At 40.2% G+C, this 22,801-nt stretch overlaps 1 long non-coding RNA gene across 2 annotated transcripts; it reads left to right on the top strand.

Moving 5' to 3' along the window:
* The first annotated feature begins 7,498 nt into the window (after positions 1-7,498).
* Positions 7,499-22,288, top strand: LOC122821100. Of its 2 annotated transcripts, none has more exons than XR_006368910.1 (3): positions 7,499-7,571; positions 21,619-21,777; positions 21,990-22,288. It is a non-coding gene; the product is annotated as an uncharacterized LOC122821100 (long non-coding RNA). The 2 variants fall into 2 exon arrangements; XR_006368909.1 differs by lacking the exon at positions 7,499-7,571 and adding an exon at positions 21,185-21,275.
* The last annotated feature ends 513 nt before the right edge of the window (positions 22,289-22,801 follow it).

Here is a 22,801-nt window from a genome sequence, read left to right as displayed (position 1 = left end):
GTTATGCTAAAATGAGTTAGCATCTTAATGCTAATCATGTTGCAGCTAACGCTAATGTGAGCGTCTCAGTCAGCATTTCTAATGGGTCGACTAACTGCACCAATCTGATGGTTGAAGGACCTAAATAATAAACAACATCTTTGTCATTGAGCTCAGATGTTCATTTATTCAGTAATTTAGCAGAAAAAAGTGATTTGAATTAAAATTGTTGCTTGTTTTGTCACTATCTAGTTTTACAGTTAGAGGTTTAAAACAGCATCATTAAGGGTCACATCTAAGAACTGGAGTTCAAACTAACCATCAAGACAGGAAGCTTGGTGTCCAACCATTAAGAACCATTAATGTTTCTTTCTTTAGGAATAAAAACCTTAAAATATTCTCCGTTTTTTTAGTTCTTGGCCTTCTTAAGCCATTATTAAAGTCTTCACTCTGTAATAACTCAACCTTCACAGAGGGACACAAATCCTTCCACTTTTCTCCTCACTTTCTGTCAGAAGCTGAAAGTCATTCATGGAAATCAAAAACAGAAAACTGGACTGACTTTGATGAAGTGCAGCTGCATGTGGCCTGAATAATTCTGGTCATTAATCATAAAAAATGGATAAAAATCATTCATCGGGGTGGAAAATATTTAATTAAAATTCATCTAAAGGACACTTTTTTGAATGACTTGGAAGTTTAAGGATGAATACCCACAATGCACTGCTTCTTTTAATGCTCTCCGTGTAAATATGTACACCTGAAAAAGTTCGAATGCATCTGTTGTGACAACCTGCTGGTTTAGTTTCTGATATTTTCCTCAAAGCAAAACTTTTGTCCTTCGAGAAAAACATGAAGCATAAATGTTTTATTCACAAAAACAAACGTTAGAAAGAAAAAAACAGGTATTGATCTACAGAATAAATAACTGAATAATAATGGAAAAGTAAAATAACCAAATGAACAAGAAGGAATACATTAAAGAGTTTAACATTAAGAAAGACAGTAGAATACAACAGAAATATTTATTTTATCAGTAAATGACAAATGAACCAGGATTTCTGGAGAAATGAGTCAGAAGAGTTTAATTTGGACACCAGGAGAGAGAAGATATTTAACATTCCTGATATTCTCATTTTACCACAGTAATAATAATAATAGTTAATAATAATAATAAATAATTAATAATAGAAGTTAATGGTTTTTTTTTTTAGCATTCTTAGAGTTCAGAAACCAAAATGTACAGAATCGGTCTGGATTGTGGTTCAGAGGTGAATCAAACTGAGTGTATTTTCAGTTTTTTCTTCATGGTGATCACTCTGAAGGATCATTTTTAAATGTTTTTTTTTTCTAGCAATAGAAGATCCTGGTTGAGTTAGCAGTTAGCAGTTAGCATGTCTCCTCGTCTTTTCTCCTGGTTCCTAACCTTCATGTCAGCTTGTGTGAGTTGCTCTTTGGTGTGAGAGTTGATGTCAACTAGAATAAGAAAAATGGACTCAACATTAAGTTTCAATCTTTTGCAGCTGTGAAAACGTAAAAAGCCCAAACCTCACTGAGTGTGTGAGAGAGATTTGGTTTCCGGTTGTTTTTCTGATCTCAGCAGATCTTAATTAGGACGGATACGTCCTCAGGCTTGGAGAACAAACTCTCTGCAGAACCTTTCATGCAAACAGAACCTGAGATCCAGTTCAGTTTGTTTCCCACGTCGTGATGAAGGCAGATCCCAGAGCCTGTTTACATTTTAAACCCAGCAGAACCGGCTGGTTTCAGTACATTCTCATCGTTTAGCACCGGGGCGTTAACGGGTCTGGTTCTCTACACTTTCACACACTAACATTTATAATTGGTGTCTTAAATCTGGTTCATGAACTCACAGGATTCATTTTAACTCTGAGCTGTTGAGTGGAGGAGTGAGAATAAAAGCTGCAGATGTTCATTAAATCAGATAAAATGTCTCCTGTTTTTGTCTGTGATGATCAAATTCATTTGTATTTGCTAAATGCCAGTAGAAATGTGTTTTGTTGAATATTTATGTTTTGTTCTTGGGATTCAGAAGCAGACTTTATTGTCTTCATGCTAATGGGAATCCTGATGATGCCATTGATTTTGTGAAGTGCACCAGTCCCTCCTGCAGCAAAACACACACAACCCGTGATGTCATTTACATTTTGAAGGTGTTCTGATAAACTTTAGACGGCCTCATAAAAAGTTACGGCGGGTCAGATTTGGCCCCAGAGCCTTCAGTTTGACACATGGTTTAAATGTATCATAATATTTAGTTTTAATACTAAAAATAATAATAATAAATCTGTTATTGTTAAATTATTAAATGAAAATCATTTGTCAATCCTAATTATCCAAACAGCAAAAACACAAAATCCTACCAAGTTTCTTTGGTTTAGTTTCTAATGTAAATATTTTACTGCACTTCAAATGAGACAAAACTAATTAAGTAACTTTTCAGAAACATTCAGTTTTCAGTCAATACTTCACTAATATTGATTTTATAAACGTTTTGGTTCCACGGGCAGATTATTGTTTCTCTCTTGTTGTAAATTCATTAATCTGCCAGTGAAATAAATACTTTTTAAATGAATAGTAAGGAATTATTCACTTAAAACAAGTTTCATCTGGTTCCAACTGGTTCCAACTGGTTCCAACTGGTTTCATCTGGTTTCATCTGGTTCCAACTGGTTCCAACTGGTTTTATCTGGTTCCAACTGGTTTCATCTGGTTCCAACTGGTTTAATCTGGTTTCATCTGGTTCCAACTGGTTTCATCTGGTTCCAACTGGTTCCAACTGGTTTAATCTGGTTTCATCTGGTTCCAACTGGTTCCAAGTGGTTTTATCTGGTTCCAACTGGTTTCATCTGGTTCCAACTGGTTTAATCTGGTTTCATCTGGTTCCAACTGGTTTCATCTGGTTCCAACTGGTTCCAACTGGTTTAATCTGGTTTCATCTGGTTCCAACTGGTTTCATCTGGTTCCAACTGGTTCCAACTGGTTTAATCTGGTTTCATCTGGTTCCAACTGGTTTCATCTGGTTCCAACTGGTTCCAACTGGTTTAATCTGGTTTCATCTGGTTCCAACTGGTTTCAACTGGTTTAATCTGGTTTCATCTGGTTCCAACTGGTTTCATCTGGTTCCAACTGGTTCCAACTGGTTTAATCTGGTTCCAACTGGTTCCATCTGGTTCCAACTGATTCCATCTGGTTTCATCTGGTTTCATCTGGTTCCAACTGGTTTCAACTGGTTTCAACTGGTTCCAACTGGTTTCAACTGGTTTCATCTGGTATAATCTGGTTTAATCTAACTCTGTGTTTTTGTCCCCATTAAGAGCCTGTTGATCTAAGTGGGAACACTGGTGAACACCCAGTGACTGTAACACATGATATTTGCTGTGATTGGACAGAATTGAAGTTCATACTCTGCTGTATTAAAATTACATTTTACATTGAGAAAAGACCCTCTGCATTTCCTGGAAACGATTTAGTTCTGTCTAAATGTACCGGTGGAATGAAACCACGTGGGTGAACAGCGATCCTCTGAAAATAACCGATCAGGCGGTTTCCTGATCACCAGTTTGGTTTGTTTGAGGACTTTACATTCTGCAGTGATTGCTGTTTGTCTGGTGACTCATCCTGTTATATATTCACTGCTCTCACACTGGAGCTAACAATAAACCTTTAAGTCTCCTTTATCCACATGGAAATGTTCCTTGGACTCTCCCTCTCCAAACGTTTCCATTATCGCTTCACCCTCAGTCTGTCCGGGTGTTGGAGAACTAAACAGACAGACGGCGCTGAACTCAACAGGTGTGAAGCAGCAGCAGTGAGGCATCGATTAAAACCTGCTGGAGGTGGAAGAAGAGAAACAGACGTCTTATTTCAGTCCAAACACGCCGGGTTGTTTTCAGCTGACGGGGTTAATGGAGGAACAGAGACCTGCATGACCAAACACCAAAATCCAATTTCATTCTCTACTATAATGACTGAAGCAGGTGGGAGTCAATTATAAGCCGCAGCGTTAGCTCTGCTGGTGTTAAGGTTCAGAATATGATAACGCTGAGCTCATTTTCAAGGGTCCTTGTTTAAGCAGAAGCTGGTGAAGAAATGGAGGCCGGAGAAGAAACAGCTCAATCAATCTGGAGGAACGAAGGGAAAACTTTGACTTGGATGTTTTTAAACGGCTGGAAACAAACAGGAGATGTTATTAAACCATCTGTGGAGGATGAAACCACGTTTGAGTTTGAAACTGGACAGACAGACAGATACATGCATAGACCAATTTTCTGTTGATTTTATGCAATCTACCGACACAATGTGGAGCAAAACTGTACAGTAAAACCACAATGATGCATCACTTTTAAGTCTTACAGAGCAGCTGAGTCCAAACTTCACACCTTTTCCCGCAATTAAAACTCCAAATCTTTTATTTTCTTTCTGCCATTTTAAACTGGAAAAATAATTTTTTTATAATCCATTCAACTTCCATCTGTCCTCCTCCAACTTCAGGCTCTCCTGTCGTCATCTGAAGTGTCTAACTTGGCTTGAAGATTTAGACAAAAATAAGTAAATAAAAACTTAAAATGTTTTGGTAAATCTCATTTTCATCGTATCACATTAGAAACAGATACTGAAACATTTGGCTGTACTTCGCAGCTCATCTCAACCTCAATCAGTTTGAATAAAGAGATGTGGTTAATTTTCACATGCAAGACTTCGGTCTAGACTTTGACTAGACCATTCTACTCCAGACAAACTTCCAAGCAGATTCCCTGGTTCTGCTGGGGAAAGAAACATCCTCACAGCTTGATGCTCACCAGGCTTAAAGCAGAAAGTCACTCCTGACTCCGAGGGAGGAAGCCATGAACTCTTTAGGGATGTTGGTTGAAAATCCAGGAACTCTCTGAGGTTCTTTGCTCCAACACAGACCAACATTTACAGCAGTAAGTCATGAAGAACATCTGGATCAACAAGGGAATTTTGGAGGAACAAGTTCAGTTCAGACAGGAAGGCTGATGAAAGCAACAGAAACACATCGTTGGAAAGAATCCCAACCTAGACAAACCCAAACCTTAACCCCCAAACCCAAACCCAAACCCTAACCCAAACCCACCAGGGTTTCACATTCCACCCATAAACCCAACAATTTCCTTCACTAATTATCTGCCACATAAATAAGACGTTGTTTTACCACAAAATCTACACAATCCTCCCTGGACAATCAAACTCCCAATCTGAACTAAAAAGGAAACTCAACTTGAGATCCACCAGCAATGGGTGGAAAAAAGAACCAAAAATCCTTACAGACAAGGTCGAAACTAAGACAGAAACACACTGAAATGTGATCTTAAGATGAATTCACATGTTTTAAGTTGTTCCAGAAGAACAACTGTGTGTGTCAGAATGTAATTAACTCATGAGTTGTAAATGCGTTCTCCCTGAGCTGAAGCTTAGCATTTAATTTGTTGCTGTGACAACAAATGTCACTGTGGGAGCAATCATGGAGCTCCTGCTTGGCAGAAACATCCTCCAAGTCCAAACCGTCCAGAAACCTGCTGCAGCGTTTCTCCTTTTTTAAAACCCGGCTGTGTAATCGGCTTCACCTCCACCGAAACACCAAAGACTCGATGAATAACTCAGCAGCCACAGCCAGGCATGCAAGAGCAAACAGTGACCACAGCCAAATCCAAATCCTGTGTCAATCTCTGAAAAAGCTCCAGATCCAGGGATTCAGACCCAAACTGAAGGAAACGGGCTGAGAGGCTGAAGGTGAAGAATGAAACACCTGTTTGTGCTGCTCGGCTCTCATCCAGCACAAACAGAGATGCCGCTCCGCTGCTGTTTACCAGCCTGCAGGGACTCCCACGGCGAGGCGGCCCATCACTGCTGCGATCTCCTCTTCTCTCTGTGGGGAAGCATTAATTGCTCTGTTAAAGTGGGACGAACTCCTCCTGTGACGGCTTCATCCATCAACACTGACTGTTTATCAGGCCTCATCTTTATGCAACCTGCTCCTGCTGCTCCGCCATCAGTGTTTTACTGCTTCTGTCACAGACAGCCCTTCATTTAGGCAGGAAAAACATTAATTATCAGGATGTTTGTAGCAACTTTTACAGCTCTAACCTGCTTAATATCTTAAAACAAATAATGGACAAGAATTCATCCAGTTTGGCCAAAGGAACAAGAATAATATCTTTGCAATAAATAGTTGTGGCTCTGCAGAAATAACCAGACATGAACGAATGTTTTCAGCTTTCTTTGTTCCTTTAACAAACTCTTCATTCATTTTCTACCTGAAATCAAAGTTACTTCTTGGGTTTTGGTCAGGATCTTTCATCAGACATCAGGTTGTATCTGATCAGCCTCTAGCGGCCCAGTCGATGTGGTTCGTTATCTAATTAATTAAATGTGTTGCTGTGGTTGGCTGGGATGAGTGAAGCAGAGGACTGAGCACACAGCCCTGTGGGACACCGTAGTTGAGTGAATATGGGAGAGGAAAAGTGGAGACTGGAGAGTTTGTAGGAAAGTCTTTGGTCCAAAGGCAGATGGTGGAAAACGTCACACAGGAAGTACCATGATGGTGAGAATATCCTGGAAGATGGAGCTAAATGCTAAGCTAAAACAAAACTTCAACCTTTTCCATGGTTGGAGCAAAATAAATGTCAGATATCAACAGATTCTTTTCTGATCTAAATAAAGGTGAAGTCTGGAAAACTTGTATTTTTCTAGACTTCATTGTTCTGGAGTCATTAAAGTTTAAAATGATGTGGATTCAAACAAAACATCCAATCAATTTAACTGAAAACCATAAAACATGCAGGACATCATGTTTTTGATGCGTTTGAACTGCTGGGTTTTGGTTCTTCAAAACAAGAATAAAAGGTCAGAATCAATCCTGTGATGGAGAGAGAGGAGCTGCAGAAGATTTATCAATCAACTGCAATAATCATTACCTCTGAGAAGCAGGTGGCAGGAGAAAGTTTAATCTGACAGCAGAAGAGCAGTTTGATCTGATCATTACATTTAGAGAGAACAAAAATAAACCAACATTTTAAACAAAACAACCACTGCAGGATGTAGCAGCATCAAAGTGTTTTTATCTCCCATAAAGGCATCAAATACTCAGTAGATTTTACATTATATATTTTATCTCTGCCACTCTGTCACTTCTTAACATGTCCTCCTTAATTAAAAGGAGAGTTTTTTTTATAAAGAAGATGATATTAAACTCCCTCTGGAGGGAAATGTGTCCAAATAGCCTCATAAACATATTTATGGTTTCAGGCCTGAGTGAGAAATAATTAAACTTTAGAGTCTTTTCTTTGATGTTTCAGTCCTCTGTTTGTTTTCTACTCTGTTTATTATTATTTTCATGTATTTTAAGATTCCTTAGATGTTCCAGATTCAGATTTGGGATCTTCCTCTGCCTGGTTCTCCCTCAGCTGCTTCCACTTCCTCCTGATTAGCCTCTTCGGTTCCCTGATCATTTCCAGTATTTAATCCTGTTTGTCCTCGTTGCTCTTCACTGGTTTCTTCTGTTTCTTTCTCCTGGTCTCCAGATCTCATGTCTCCTGTTGATCTTTGCTGTAAGTCATTTCTTTACTTTTTCATTAAACCTCCTGCTTTGGATTCTCTTTAATCATGACATGTGGTTGGATTTATGGTGACTAGACTAAACTAAAACCTTCTTTAATGCCAGCCTCACTCCTGTCATTATCATGACAAACTGAGCAGTAAAACACTAAAAATGCAGTAAAAATTTGTATTTTTCAAGATTTTTGTTGTGCAAATGTATAGAACTTCCATATCCATTTAATATATAAATCTACCAAATGTTTTCAAAGGCTTTTAAGTAACAAATTATTTCTATTTTTAATCTCCTGGGGAAAAAAAAACATGTTTAGAAAAATCAGGCAGTAAAAGCTTGAATATCTTCTGAAGCTAAATAACAGGACAGTATAATCAGACAGTCCTGCCTCCTCAGTACAGATGATGGGACTCCAGTGTTTCAGAAAATTGATTGACTAAATGGTGCATAAACATTTGGGTCAGCCCATCTTGTCACGTAGAAGCAGTGGCTGCTGGAGCCATCAGATAAAACACCAATTTAGCTCAAAGTGCTGATGCTCCAATAAATCTCTGACTGCCAGGCCCCCTGGGCTGCAGCCGGGTCATTTCCATATTTCAGCCTCAGGATCCATCCGTCACTCTGCTGGGCGATGAAGAGGAAACCTGAGAGAAGTGAAGGGATTCTCGGTTTTCTGCTGATTTCTTTTGAGCAGCAAAGAAATCTGAATAACTGGAACTTCCTGTTTCGTTTACCTGTGAAGTCAGAATATCCAAGTTAGCAGCAAAATATTTTTCTGTTTCCAGCCAACAATCCATGTCAAAACCATTGACTTTGACGTCTTATTGACGATTTGCAGCAGCTCTGCCTCCAGTCAACGACTTCCACAGCTTCTTCTTCTTCTCCTGCTGCTATTAGACTCACTTTCCCTCAGTAGCACTTTCCTACAATCAGTCCTGTCTGTTACCGCTGGCGACGGCTTTTCTGCTGCTGTGAGTCTGTCAGATTTGAGGCCTCACGCCCGTTCCCTCTGGCGCAGCTTCGTGGGAAACTTGTCAGTCAATGTGACGCACGGCTGGCCAAGGGAGCATTAATAATTTGGTTCTGCGCACATAATCATGCCTGAACTCACACACAGACGGTGAGCACGGGGCGGCACAGACCCAGTCAGTTCAGCGGCTCCGTGGGGAGCCTTGGAGATAACTTAGCATTGTCTGATGTCTAATTAAGAGTCTGACCACTTCCAGCAACAACTGAACGCTAGTGATGAACAAACTGGGAATCCGCTAACGAGATACCAGAGTGACTGATGAAAATCTGTAAAGATTTTAACTGCTAACTTCCAGTCTGGATGGATGACCCAGAGCTGCTTTGATCAGCTGTTAGCATTGCTGAAGCAGGAACGTCAAATTTACATTTTGGGCCAAATCAAGATCATGAATGTCCTCCAGGCCCGGCTGAATATGAACCCACTAACAAACTGATAAAATATGAATACGTAGCGATTTGTTCAGGAAGTATTTTTTAAAGTTAACTCATTGAACATCTTCTCACATTGATGTAATTTTGCAGTTTACACACAAAAACTGGTTCAGTGTGAAGGTTTTATTTAGATGTCCTGCTACAACTTAGAGGGCCACATAAAAACATTATGGCGTACCAGATTTGGCCTCTGGGCCTTGAGTTTGACATAATAGATTCCAGGCTGGAACCAGCACACCTGGTTAAAGGTAAAGTTTTGAAATGAAAGGTTCAGGGAAATGTTTTTCATTTCCGTTAGAGTAAAGCTTAAACTCTCATGTAATTCAAAAATCATGAAACGTTTGGCGTCCTGAGCTGGACGTGTCGTAACACAAAAATGTCAAGATGAAAAACTGCAGGGGCCACACATATTTTTAGTATTTTTCTCTTTAAATATGTTTCCAAAAACTATTTTCAAATGTAAACCAAACTCACAATAATGATTAATGAAATAAGTAAAGCAGTCAGATTGTTGTTGATTTTAAACATTAAAAATGTTTTGCCAGATATAAAAATAAGAAACCATTTTCTAAATTTGTATCCATTTATGCTTCATGACTTGCTCTTCCTTTATTAGACGGCCTCTTCCAGGCATCAGGCGTCTCCCAGCTTCTCTGTTGTCCCATTTACTATTAAAATAAAGAAAAAACCTGGATGGACACCTTGTGTTGCTCTGTAAGACGTAAAATTATCTGCAAGGTTTTGAAAGCCTTCGATCAGTGAGAACTGCAGCCTGACATGATCGGAGGTCTGAATGGTGTCCAGTCTGTCCTGACTCTGACTGTCTGGTCAGGAAGCCTCGTTGAACCACAGCAGCTTCCATCTTGGATTGGTCCTTACATGTGAGCCTCCATCAGAGGCTAGCATGAAGCTAACACCTTAAAGCCCCTGGGAACTGCAGCCTTTCAGTGGGAAGAAGTGTGCAGAGCGTTAAGGCTGTCGGATCATGTTGTAATTAGTTATTTGCATTTGATTGGCCTCCTCCTTGGGGAAACTTTGATTACACAACCTGAACCAGTCATTCAGAGATCATTGTGTTGATGATTGTAATCTGTGTGACTTGCGGCACTTTACTGAAGATACTGAAAGCTGCAATCAGCCTCATCTCGCCTCCTGCAGCCTCTCAGGCGTCGGACACACTCTGGCAGGAATCAGGAGAGGAGATAAAGACTGCTTTCCTTCACACACATCCAAAACCTGAGGTCTTCCTACTTGAAAACTGGCACACTTTAATCGTTGACTCATAAGGAAACATGTTCCTTCAACCCACACTTTTTAACACTTTGGTGTTTGATATTTTTACCTGTGGATTATAATGAATACATTCTTTTATAACATGTTTGTGTCTCAGCAGCTTTTTCTTTCAAGATCTGGGCAACATTTCAGGTGTTCATGCCAGGAAGTAGTGATTTATGTCGAGGTACCAGAAACTGTCGGTGCTTTTCAGGGGGAAACATCAGTCAGCTGCTCAGACGAGTTTTTACTTTAGGTTTCAAAAAGCTGCCAGACTGAACACCTCTCCTTCTCCGTAAGTAGTTGAAACTCGTCTTCTTTATCCTCTTCCTCCTCCTGGATCTGGTGGATCTCCACCTTAACTGCAGGAGTTCAAAGGTCTCTGTTTACTGGAGATGAAGGGATGAGGCAACATATGGATGGATGAGTGGTCGACCATGTGTTTGTGAGATGAGAATCTGAGATTCAGAGCAGAAGAGGCCGAACTGAGATTCATCTGCTGTGATGGGAAATAAAGTCTGAAAACAGTTTTCTATCTTTGTTTTCATGCAGACCTTTAAACCGTTAACTTCCAGGTTTGCCTGAATATTTCAGAATATTCCAGATGTTTTCCAGAATATTTCAAAGCATTCTTGTCATTTCCAGATGTTTCCAGATGTCTGATCAAACTGAGTTGGTTTTTTTAAATTTCTTGGCATTGTTAGCAGAGTGGAGAGCGTTAATCCTCAGAGGGACTCGTTCAGAGCTTCTCTGTGTTTTATCAGACAATAAAACTTCCTCCAAATATTCAGTCATCATAGCAGTATTATTGTTATCATCTGGTTCTTGTTATTTTTGCTCCGTTGGGAGGTTTTTGTTGAAACGAATACAACAATGCTGGTGAATTTCTGAGGAAATGATGGAGTGGAGTCCATTCCCTGTTTGGTTCTCCTAAAGCCTCTCGCTCTGCTCTGCTGTTTGTTTTCATGAGTTTAGATTGAGCTGCTGAGATTTGTTTCCTGTCTGTAGGGCATATTTGCATTTTAACGCACAGCCCTTTACATCCCAGCCAAGATGCACAAACACTGAAACACAAAGCAGGTTGGATCCCAGTGGACCCTGGGGATGAAGCCCCTCCAGCCAATCAGAGGTGAGCCGAGCTGCTGCATTACTAATGAGAGAGAGGGGGAAAAACAATCAGCAGAAATAAATAAATGAAAGCAGCAGCTCATGTTTTATTAATAAAATACCTTTGGGACAAATAGAGCAACAAAAGAGAGTTCAGCTTAAACTATGAATAATAATGATCAGCACCAGAGAAACGGTTTACATTCACACCAGAAGTGTTTCAGTTCTTTAATTTAGAAACAAGACATGTGGTTTATCATCACTACCACCAGAGTAAATACCTGATCTGATACTTTTAGAGGAGAACCAATCAGGGGACATCGCCGTGGGTGAGAATCAGTGATGGCATACTTACTTTGAAAAAGTAACTTTAATCGGACTACTGATTACTCCTTGAAAAAGTAACTTAGTTATATTACTGACTACTTCATTTGGAAAGTAACTAAGTTACATTAAAAGTAACTTTTTAGTTACTTTCAGCAGCTGCTAACAACAACGCTCCGCCTCTTGTGAAAATCACATTGAGCTTTGCCAATTCTTAATTGTAAGTTATTTTATAATGGTAACATCAACAATGTGTCTCCACTGATAAGGTTGATCTGAAGAGGAGATTGTACAAAAAAAATAAAAAACGTGAATAATTTGTGTGGTCCACTGTTGTGTGGAAAACTCTAAGAAGGATTTTAAAGCCCCCCCAAACCCCCAGACTCCAGATTCTGCGTTACGGCCCTGCATTTGGTGTCACTGCGCACAGAGTTCCTCCTGCAGCTCCACAGCTCAGATGGCTGCACAGATTTGTGACATGTATCTTAATATTAATAATTATAGTGGCGTTAAGTTGCCATTATAACTATTGCCAACTACGGACACGTTTATTCGTGGTTGTTTTCACGTTTATTGTTCATATTGGTCTCGATGTTTGCAGTTTTCTGGAGCACAACGTGAAGCTCGACGTCATTCAGAGGTAATATATTAACTTGACATTAACAAAGACACAGCGGGACGGATCATCCTGGAAATGATGGACAAGGAGAGACTGAGTAAAACTACCTTAATGACGGACAAATTCTGGGATTTATTATGAGTCTCTGCTTATTTCAAACCCAAATGAGCAACTTCACGTTCAAAAACGAGCCCAAAAAGCGCAACCCGCCGCTCATTAAATCTGCAAGCGACTTTAAAAAAAATGAAGCCCAAAGCCGTTTATAATAATCGGACTTGGCGGCAGAAACTGAAAATAGTTCCAGTTTTTCCACCAACAAAATGCGCATCTCCCTCCATTTTTAACATTTCTGTCGCATAGAGACGTCGGTCACTCGACAAGACGAGTAGAGGAAATACGATTAAATTACAAAAGAAGATAGTAACGCACAATGATTTTGATAAGTAACTGTAGTCTGACTACTCGATTTGAAATAGCAACGCGTTAGATTACTCGTTACTGAAAAAAAGTGGTCCGACGTCAGTAACGCGTTACAAATTAAGGCGTTACTGACATCACTGGTGAGAACCAATCAGAAGACATCGCCGTAGAGAAGAACCAATCAGAGGACATGTAGGTGTTATCCATGAATACTGAGCAGCTGGTCTCTGAGCTAAAAGTGTAAAATCTCTTCCATAACATTAATCTTTTGATCAATACTGTGATTTTATTTCTGTTTTGATCATTAATCTGTTTATCTTCCTTCTGACTGCCGGCTCAGTTCGCCTCTGGCTGCTCTCTTCAACAGCTGCATCCACTCACCTATGATTAGCTCTTCTGCTCCCTTTGCTACTCTTCTTCTGTATTTAAGACCTTCATTGATCAGTGGTTACCACCAGCTCCATATCAACCCAAAAATATTGAAAAAATATCTGTATTTTAAAATACACACTCTGCAGGAAACGACCTTTGACCTGAAAGAAAGAGAAAATGTTTCTATGGTTTTTTATAGAGTGAAACGAAAAACAAAACATACATTCTTATAAATCTACTCTGCTGCATATTTTAATACCTTCGGTGTATTCTTTGTATTAAGTTGTTTTATTTCTACAATTATTTCTGTTTATTAATCTGAGAAATCAATCAGAAAACAGAAATATAGAGATTTTCTAGTTTTTTATTTTAGTTTTAGTCGTTCTCAGTTCCTCTGTCTTTAAAATCACTAAAGCTTTAACAACAGAAACATTTGTATTTTTTCCAAGCATCCAGAGTCGATAGAAGAAACTTGGATTTGCACATCTAATGTCACCTTTTGCCTTTTCAACCGTATTAAAGTTGAAAATCCCCAGTAGTCATTCAAAAAGTACTTACCTGTCAAATGAATCCTTCATCCACTGTGAGTGGAAACGTATTTTCTTATTGTGCCGACAAGAAAATGAAACTTTTTCTAAGCTGCTTTCAGGCCATCGGGTTTTTATTAAGAGCAGAGCGGCACAGAATGAGAAGCAGGCCGTGTGTTTCTTTTATCTGGCCTTTTGGGGCACTGAAGAAAACATCTTTAGAAAAACATAAATGTGCCTTTTGGGTTTTTCAAACATTGCTGGTTAATTAACTTTCAGAGAAAACAGCTCTGACTTCAGGCCAGTTGTCTGATTCGTGTGTTAAACTCAGGTTTCTCTCCAGCTTTCAGGATGTTTTAAAAGCTCAGTTTCAGTTTGCAATTAAAACACAAGCAGCTCCTCTGGATAATTGTTTGAATTATGGCTGAAAGATGTGTGATGAAAGCTCTGACTCTGCGCCTCGACCCGGAGGCCTGAGCTCTGTTACATCATGGCTCATAAAGCAGAGCCCCGATAAATTCATTGGACGTGTTTAAAAGGTCTCACAGTCCTCTGGATAAAGGTTAAGAGATGTTTTTATTTCACTGTAAAAACCACAAGAGAGAGAGAAGAGACAAGTTTGTCTTTAAATATAAAACAGCTGCAGGAAACAGAAGGTTAGGATCCACCAGAAAATGTTTCTGTGGTTTATTATAGAGTCAAACTAAACAAATCCCTCAATAAATCACGTCTTTAGTTGAGACTTGAGCTTTTCTCCCTGGAAAACAATTCTTTCACTAAGTAAGCTGATAAAATTCTGGTTCCTGTTTGTCTCTAAATCAGTCACCTCTGGTGTTGTTGGTTCAGCGCGTCGCCCCCTGCTGTTCGGAGGATGCAGCCAGCCCGCAGCGTTTTCCTGCAGCAGCTCTGTGAGCGCCGTCTCCCTCTCCTGTTTCCACCACTTCGCCTGCAAAGTGTTAGTGTGGCAGTAAAAGCCGATCTGTTGAATGAAGGCATTGCTCCATTTGCGTCAGGTTGATGGAAATGATCTGGTCAATGACTGGAGGGATTCAGCAGCGTTCTGGCTGAGAGCAGAATGCCTCGGTTCAGAGGTGTGGGCGGTTTGGATCAGGACAGCAGAATAAAAAAGGCTCTCTGTTCATCGTGAGTCAGCCTGCTGTAAAGGATTTATTCATCAGCTCTGCAGCCAAAAACCAGATTTTAAAATAAAGAGCAGACAGAGGGATGGAGGGATGGAAGGATGGAGGGATGGAGGGATGGAGGGATGGAGGGATGGAGGGATGGAGGGATGGAGGGATGCAGGGTCTTCACCGGGTTGTCAGCGGTGTTGAAGACGCTTCATGAGGAATGAAGGATGAAAACAAAGACAGATTTCAGGTTTTGTCTCATGTCATCATTTGATCCAAATCTCAGAACCTGTGATCAGTGGTGGTAGATTTATTTTTACTCAGACTCCTTTAAGCCACCCTGGGTTTCATTTTAAGATTGAAGTATATAGATGTAGATGCATCTTCCACACACCAGAAGGAAGCTCGTGTGCTTTCTGTCACGTTACGGTTGACTGAGACCCTGCAGGAGGAAACGATTCCTGACAAGAACTGAAAGTCTGAAAACGTTTATTGGACAGAAAACTTTCTGGGTCAGGAGGGGAAACCAGGAGGTGATAAGAGGAGCAGAGTTCTGATTGTTAGATGAGCTGCAGGAGTTTGGGAGAGAACATCATCTGCAGTAATCAGAGCCTGGTTCTGGTTCTGGTTCTGGTCCACTGGAAGTAGAACCCCCTGAACCGACGGGCTGCAGCTCCTCCACACTGAAAGGAGTCGGTTGGTCTGGACACAAATCAGAACCTGAACGGGATATTTACCCGTTTTGGACTGGGAAGCTGATCAGAACCTCTGGGTCATTTTCAGCCTGTTGCTGGTTGTGATGGAGGGATGTGGAACCAAACGGGCCAAAACTGAGGAGTCAGAAAGAAACCTGAGCGTCAGGCTCCACCGACCCGCCGACCCGCCGACCCGGTGACCCGCCGACCCGCCGACCCGCCGACCCGGTGACCCGCCGACCCGCCGACCCGCCGACCCGGTGACCCGCTGCCGTTCCCAAACATTTCCATTTGTCTGAGGACATTTCCAGACTGGATTTGTTGGACAGTTAAACTCTGGAATCACTGAGATCCTGAGGGTGAAACTTTCTTTCACTGTTTGTGAAAACAGCCTTCATGTCTCAGGGATTCATTTTATTCACCTGCAGGAACACCTGAGTCTGATCACTTGGATGGGCAACAAAAAGCTTTTGGAATATAATGCATGTATTTATCAAACTGAATGAGCATTCAGGAGTAACATATAGTTAAATATTTTGGTGGTTGTTGCACAAAATTCAAATAAGTTGAGTTTATCAAACATTAATTCATAAATATCCCCTCTGACTCTTCTGATAACTAGTCCAGTGCTTAATAAGATTGATTGAGTTTAGCACACTTTATCTAAACCATAACATACTGGATTTGATTTTCTTTAAGATTTCAGAGGTTTTTGAACAGAAACAGGTTTTCAGTGCAGAACATCTCTCTGCTCTACAAACAGTTAAATCCGTCTTCAGTTTTCCTGTGTTGGTTTTTCACAGCCAGGACACTTTTTACACTCCACAAAATGAAAACATTTTCATTTTTCCATCTTAGTGGCTTCACTAAAAGAGATGTTACTTTAGCCGACCTCGCAGTCTTCACGCTCCAGGAGCCAATTTGCTCCCACACCTCCGATAATCCCTGGCTCCTACTCAGAGCTGAAAAACTGAAAACTGCCCTCTATGATCTGCTCATTACTTGTTTCTACACGTCCTCACTGAAAAGCAAAGTTGTTGAAGCGTGAGGCTGGTGTTCTCCACAGCCTCTTGTTGGTTCTGAGTCAAATAATCACACCTTCACACCGAAAGCGCTGCCATTTTAATTACTTTCCATCCACAAAGAGCCTTCTGCAGTAAACAGAACAAATCTCCCGTCTGAGTTAATCCTCCAGACCCGCCGAGGAGCTGACAGCGCACAGTTTTAGATCATTGCAAACATCTCAAGATAAAGAGAAAAGAGAGTCAATTACACTGGACAAGTTTTTCTTTTTCTGAAAAATAGGTAAAGGTTTTATTTTACGTCAGTCAGTATGAGAAAATACTTGTATTTGCTAAATGCAGAATAAAATGATCCTGTTGAACAAGATATTAAAACATCAGTTTATATTTGGTTAAACAGACATCATGGCTTCACTGAAGGACGTTGTAACACCAGATTCCTCTTTTATTCTTAAATCAGTTGTTGGGAGGATTTTTGTTCTCCAGTAAGATTCAATAAAGAACAACAGAAACAGAGAAACCCTGCAGGTTGATCACACACTGAGCAGCAACTGGGAACCGTTAAATATTTTACTGCAGACGTTGATTAGTTGATTAATGAGAAAAAGAAACACGTCAGTTTTATGACTTTATGATAAAATCTAAATAAAATCTTTTTATCTTTGTAATATTAAAATCTCGTCGCCTTGGTAACTCAACATCCTCTCATCTCCTGAGTTTTTGTTTCATCCTTATGAGCCAAATTATTTTAGCAACATTTCATATTTTTCAGATGTTGACGTAAATTTCCTTTTCATATTTATTAGACCTGAGATGTTGGTTCCCTCTCCCAGTTTGCGCGGTGCACCAGTCCCTCCTGATGCTGCCGTCCCAGTACTTCACAGCACTGATGGTGACAGACGTGTTTGCAAACATTAAGGTCTTTGTCCTTAATTTGCAAACTGTAATCTGTCTTTTCCTGTTGGTTTCAGATTAAAGGCTTCTTCCAGTCAGAACTGGTTTCACTGGGAAAGTGACTCTTTTTCCAGCTCATCTCTCAGTTACTGTCTGATGGCTGGACTTTTTATCCTGGTTATAGTTCTGTAAAACTGAGCCTGAAACCTCCAGGCGTCTGGAAATGTAACCCAGACTACTTTAGGTTGACATTTACCTTCCTGATATCTTGGCTGATTAATTTTGGTTTCACACAATAAAGTGTTTGAGGTGTTGCATTGAAATATCTCTAAAGTTGGGCCTCTAACCTTTCAGACTCTTGAAAAGGTCAAACATAATCATCTCTTCTATTAATTTGTTTAAAGGCACAGTGATCTAAATCTGTGTGAACCTCAAAGCCTGAAAATTCAATAATAAAAACCGCAGATAAATTCCTGCGTTAAGGTAAGAAACAGTTTGATACGAGGTGAATAAATCTCTGGTTTGATCCACATTATTGTCTTTTTAATGACTTAGTTCATTCCTGCTGAATAACTTTCTTAAAATAAAGTTTCAGCTGCGACTGTTTCAACAACCACTTGACACCTACAATTATCCTGCAGACATTCGCAGCAAAGCAACAGTCAAGCTGCTTTCACAAGTGAGTCAGGAAACTCTGCAGGATCTCGCAGTGAGAAAATCAAATCCACGGCGGGAACCTGAGAGAGATTATGCTAACATGATTAACTGGTTCCTCTGGAGAACAAACTCCAGTCTGGGAAACCAAACCAACCACTGATTGACTGAAAACAAGTTTTCTGTAGCTTCACTACATGACCTACTTGAGTTTTACTGAAGCCGAGTCAACAAAAGAGTTGATTTGCTTCAAAAAAGAAAAGAAAAACAAGATGTGGGAGAGAAGCAGAATCAGAAAGCCACAGATCACAACAAATTGTTGCTCCTTGTTGACTTTGAAGCTTTGGTCTCCAGTCATGTTAGGAAAATGTTTGAAAAAGTCGCCTGGAGCCACAAACCGAATCATGAAACAACGCCTGGCTGATTAAAGTCTGAGAGCGAAGACTAAAGTGCAGCAGAGAGCTGCAGCTTCTGCAACTTCTGCCGTGGAGGAGTTTCAAACTTTCAAACTGTGGAGGTAAAATGCATTCTGGGAAAGCAGCCTGTTGTCAGAACGCGTCAGACGCATTCAACCGGAGTCGGACTGTCAGCGCGCTCTCCATCGATCCGCCGCTTGCCAGAGGAGCTGCGATTATTTCTGCATTCAGGATCCCCAAAAAGGTCGCCAGTCAGAGGGAGCTTCTCCCAACAGAAATGGATTTTCAGAGCTGGAATCGATTTCCTCGACAGAATGGGCCTGTCTGCATCTCTGTTTTCCATGTTAGGTTTCCTCCCAGCTTCTCTTTTGACTTTTGTCCATGTTGGTTATTGAGCTTGTTTATTTATACAACAAGAGTTTTGTTGTATAAATAAATGAGCAGAGTGTTATCGGCTCAGGAGCGGGTTTGAGGAAACGTGTTTTCATGAACCCATCACTCAGGAGTCACTCTGGATCAGGTAGTTCACACCTTCAGGGAGGAAGAAACAAGCGATGAGGAACCGCAGGGATGAAGGTGGAATGGAAACCAGATCAACAATCTGTTGGTGTTTGTTTGTGATAAAAACTAATTTCATGGCTGCCAGACGGATGTTTGAATGACTGGACTAATAAACACAATTAATGTTTTTTAAAGGGCAAACAGATGAATGAAGTTCATCCGTTCTCCATGTAAAAAGCTTTCAGTGAGTCTCTCATGTCATGGTGGAGAGACGTTGTTTTGCTTTTTCACATTTTTTAGCCACACTGATCAGATTTCAAACCTGCAGGTTTAATAAAGTTTAAAATATGAACATCAAAAGGTTCATTTTTGTTCTGTGATCTGGATCTTTATCCTGCTGCAGCCCCTGATCATCACTCTGCCACCACCGTGTTTCACCAGACAGAATATTTTCCTTTAAGTCTCAGGATCTTTAAGATGTTTCATTTTGTTTGCTTTTTAACGTCAGCAGTGGTTCTTTACTGGGAACTTCCCAATTTGCCCCGTTTGTCTTTCTTAATATTGGCTCATGACCTCTGACCTTTACTGAGGCAGTGGGGGCTGCAGATGTTCCCACTGTGGTTCTCTGGACTCCCACAACCTTAAAATCATCTTTCATGTTCTGTCATCTCTTCCAGCCTGATGGGTGTCAGGGAATTTGTTTCTTGTTGAATTTCTTCAGGTCAGAGAACGATGTCTTGTTGTTTTAGATCTTTTACAATTCTGCACTTTTTTAGACGGGTTTTGTTTGGTTCAGAAGATCCAGGCTGGGAATCTGATTCATAACAGTTCATTGACAAGTTAAGGAAATCTATTTTCACTTAGTTCCAGCTTCCTTTGTCACACAAAACAGTTACGTAACATTTTAAAGAGTCAGAGAGGAGCAGATTTGGGAGACATGTTGAATAAAAAGGGATTCTTATGAGCTGGTGAGGAAGTCATTCTGGACAGACGGTTCTGGTTCTGCAGCACTTCCTCCTGAGAAAGACGTGACCTGAAAATGACCCCAGATTCTCCGGTCCTTCATCCTCAACGTTTCCATCTCCGTCCTTCGTTCTCCACGTCTTTGATTTTCAAATTATTCCTCTGTTTCTACCCTTTCCGCCCATCTCCTTTTTATCTCTGGGGATCCCTCACTCCCCCAGCTACGAGTTGAAAAGTTCAGCCGTTCATCCAGAGCAAACTGGAGCTTCAGTGGAAAACAAACCCACAGCCACGGAGCCAGGAGGCGCTCTGCTGGTCGTCAGATTCACTCCCAGAGCCCACCGTCCGTCCGTCTGTCTGTTTCTGGCTCTTTAGCTGAAATGTACAGCTGATTTTCTGCTTTGGGTTTTAACTAGGACAATTACAAGGAGGCTGGACAAGCAATAAATAGATGCAAAGAAAAAAAGAATGTATCAGTTTAAAAACTCAAAGTAAAAGGTAATTATCAACTAGAAAAGTCATTAAGTTTGAAAAGAGGTCTGCCTGTGTGTGTATTAGTTAAACCCAAATCAACGGTTCATGAAACTTTTCAATTTAAACCAACTTCAGATATTTTACAGTTTAGAAAGCTGAGCAGAAACAGGAAGTGATTAAACTTTGTGTTAAATATCTGTTAAAGTCAGAGCAGTAAAAAGTTCAGAAATAATTTATTCTTGGAAGAAGAAAATAAAAATATTTTGACATTAATCTCTCTTTAAGACTGAAAATAATAATTATTATTATCCTTTAATTCTCATCACATTTCACTGAAAAAAGAAAAATTACCTGGAAACAGATTACACAATATTTTTATCAGACTCTGGATACATTTGGTTTCACTTTTATGTAATTTCTAGGAAGATGGAAGTCATCATAAGTTTTCCCAAGGAGGTTGAAGGTCTGGTTTAATTATTTCTATAAATACATGCACAGTAACAGCTGGTCTTTGTCTCCAGCAGCATAAACCATAGAAACAAAACAAATCACTTTGTGCACCAGGATTCAACAAAAAACACTTTTATTTTCAGTTCATTTCTGAACTTTCTGAATTTAGTAACTCATATTAAGATTGGCTGATCAGCTGTAATTATTAACCAAGTTAGCACAACACTTTTCCAGGTAAACTCTTATCCATTTTCAGTATTTTTCTTTTTTTACCCTCCTTGTCTCCATGGAAACGCTGGTCCCTCGTCTCTGGATCCTTTATAAACGGGTCCTCAGCTCGTCTTGCTCAGACATTAATTGTGCTCCTGAATCTGGTTTTGATTGTTGGAAGAGGATCAGCAGCTGTAAGTTACTGAGGATATGAAACAACCTGAAGCTGTTTTTACATGAGGAATCAGGAAAATAAAAGTTATTATCACTGGAAGATACGACTTTTACTGCTGCATTTGAATCATCTGAACGTTCCTCGCTGACAACAAAATTTGATTTCCTGAAAGATTTTTCTGCTACAACAGATAAGAACCTGTCCTTACGGTGGGACGAGTGTCTAAAACCAAATGTATTGATCTATAATTGATTTAGTTCTGATCACTGGTTCCTGGTGAATTTCCTGTCTAAACCATGTCATGATAGTTTGATTTTGCCCTTGAATCATTTCAGGTTGATCTTGTTCTCTTCCTCGTTTAGCTCCAGACTGCAGCCATGCCGTCCTGTTTGGACTCAGGGTTTCTCCTCTCAGCCTCCTGCTGCAGATCGGGACCGACGCTGCTCCTCTGGAACCGGGTCATGACCTGGTGGACGACGTCAGCGCCAGCGCACCATGTTGGGGACTCTGTCTGAACGGAGGTCAAATCAGAGCTGCTGAATCCTGGGTTGATGCACAGCTCACAGTCTGAGATCAGTTTGGATCACCTGATGAACAACAGCATCAATTTGTCCTTTTTCTCTCCTGTTGAGAGTTTTGTCTGGGCTGTGTGAATTTTTTATAGATTAGTTTTAACAGATTAGCATTACAACTTAAAGAACTTCCTGTTTTTAATTTTTATTTTCTTTTGAAGGTGGAAACACATCTCCCCCTGAAGGTTGAGGTTTGGGACCAGGACCGTCTCATCTCCTGGACTCATTATCCGACCCAGGGAACCCGGACAGCTGGAGGTGAAACATTCCCTGACCTCTGACCCCGGCCTTACTGGAAGCAAATGTGAGCTGTACCAGTAAAATGCTTAGAGGACAGACCTCAGTCACAGTGAGGTTTAAATAAATGACTCAAAGGGTTTTTATGGTGATGAATGTGCCGTTTTCTGATCTGTTAATCAGAGTGCATGCTAGCATTGTGAACACCTGTTTTAAACAATCACATTTTGACAACAGAGGAGCAACTGTTGACATGTACTGACAGTAATTCAAGCTGTGCTCTGATATTGTATTTTATTACTTTCAAAATCCTTTGCATCAATAAAATATTACTGCATTTATTTGGGTTTTCATTGGTTGAATGTTGTCACCTTTTCAGAAATGAAAATAGAAACAGGTGAACTATTTTTTGCTCAATGCAATGCTCTCTTTAAATTACATTAGAAGCCCTAAAAATGTCACATTTTTTATATTTCAATCCACAATTTGATAATATTTCCCATCACAGAGCAAATAATTTTATCCTTACTTCTTCTCTCGTTATTTTTTCCACCTGACATTTCCTCTCTCCGGTCTGACTCATCGTTGCCTCTCAGAATAAATTAATCCATACATTTCCTTGTCATTTCCTGTTTGCATCTCGATCCACTGACTTTCTGAAAATGACCTTTTCTGCATTAGAATAAAAAAACCTCCGTCTTCCGCCCACAACATGTTATCCCAGGTCAAACTTAGC

Source organism: Gambusia affinis, linkage group LG18 (genome assembly GCF_019740435.1).
Source record: "Gambusia affinis linkage group LG18, SWU_Gaff_1.0, whole genome shotgun sequence".
Lineage (NCBI taxonomy): Eukaryota > Metazoa > Chordata > Actinopteri > Cyprinodontiformes > Poeciliidae > Gambusia > Gambusia affinis.
Note: the sequence above shows the minus strand (reverse complement) of the source record. Positions and strands in the feature narration are given on the sequence as shown.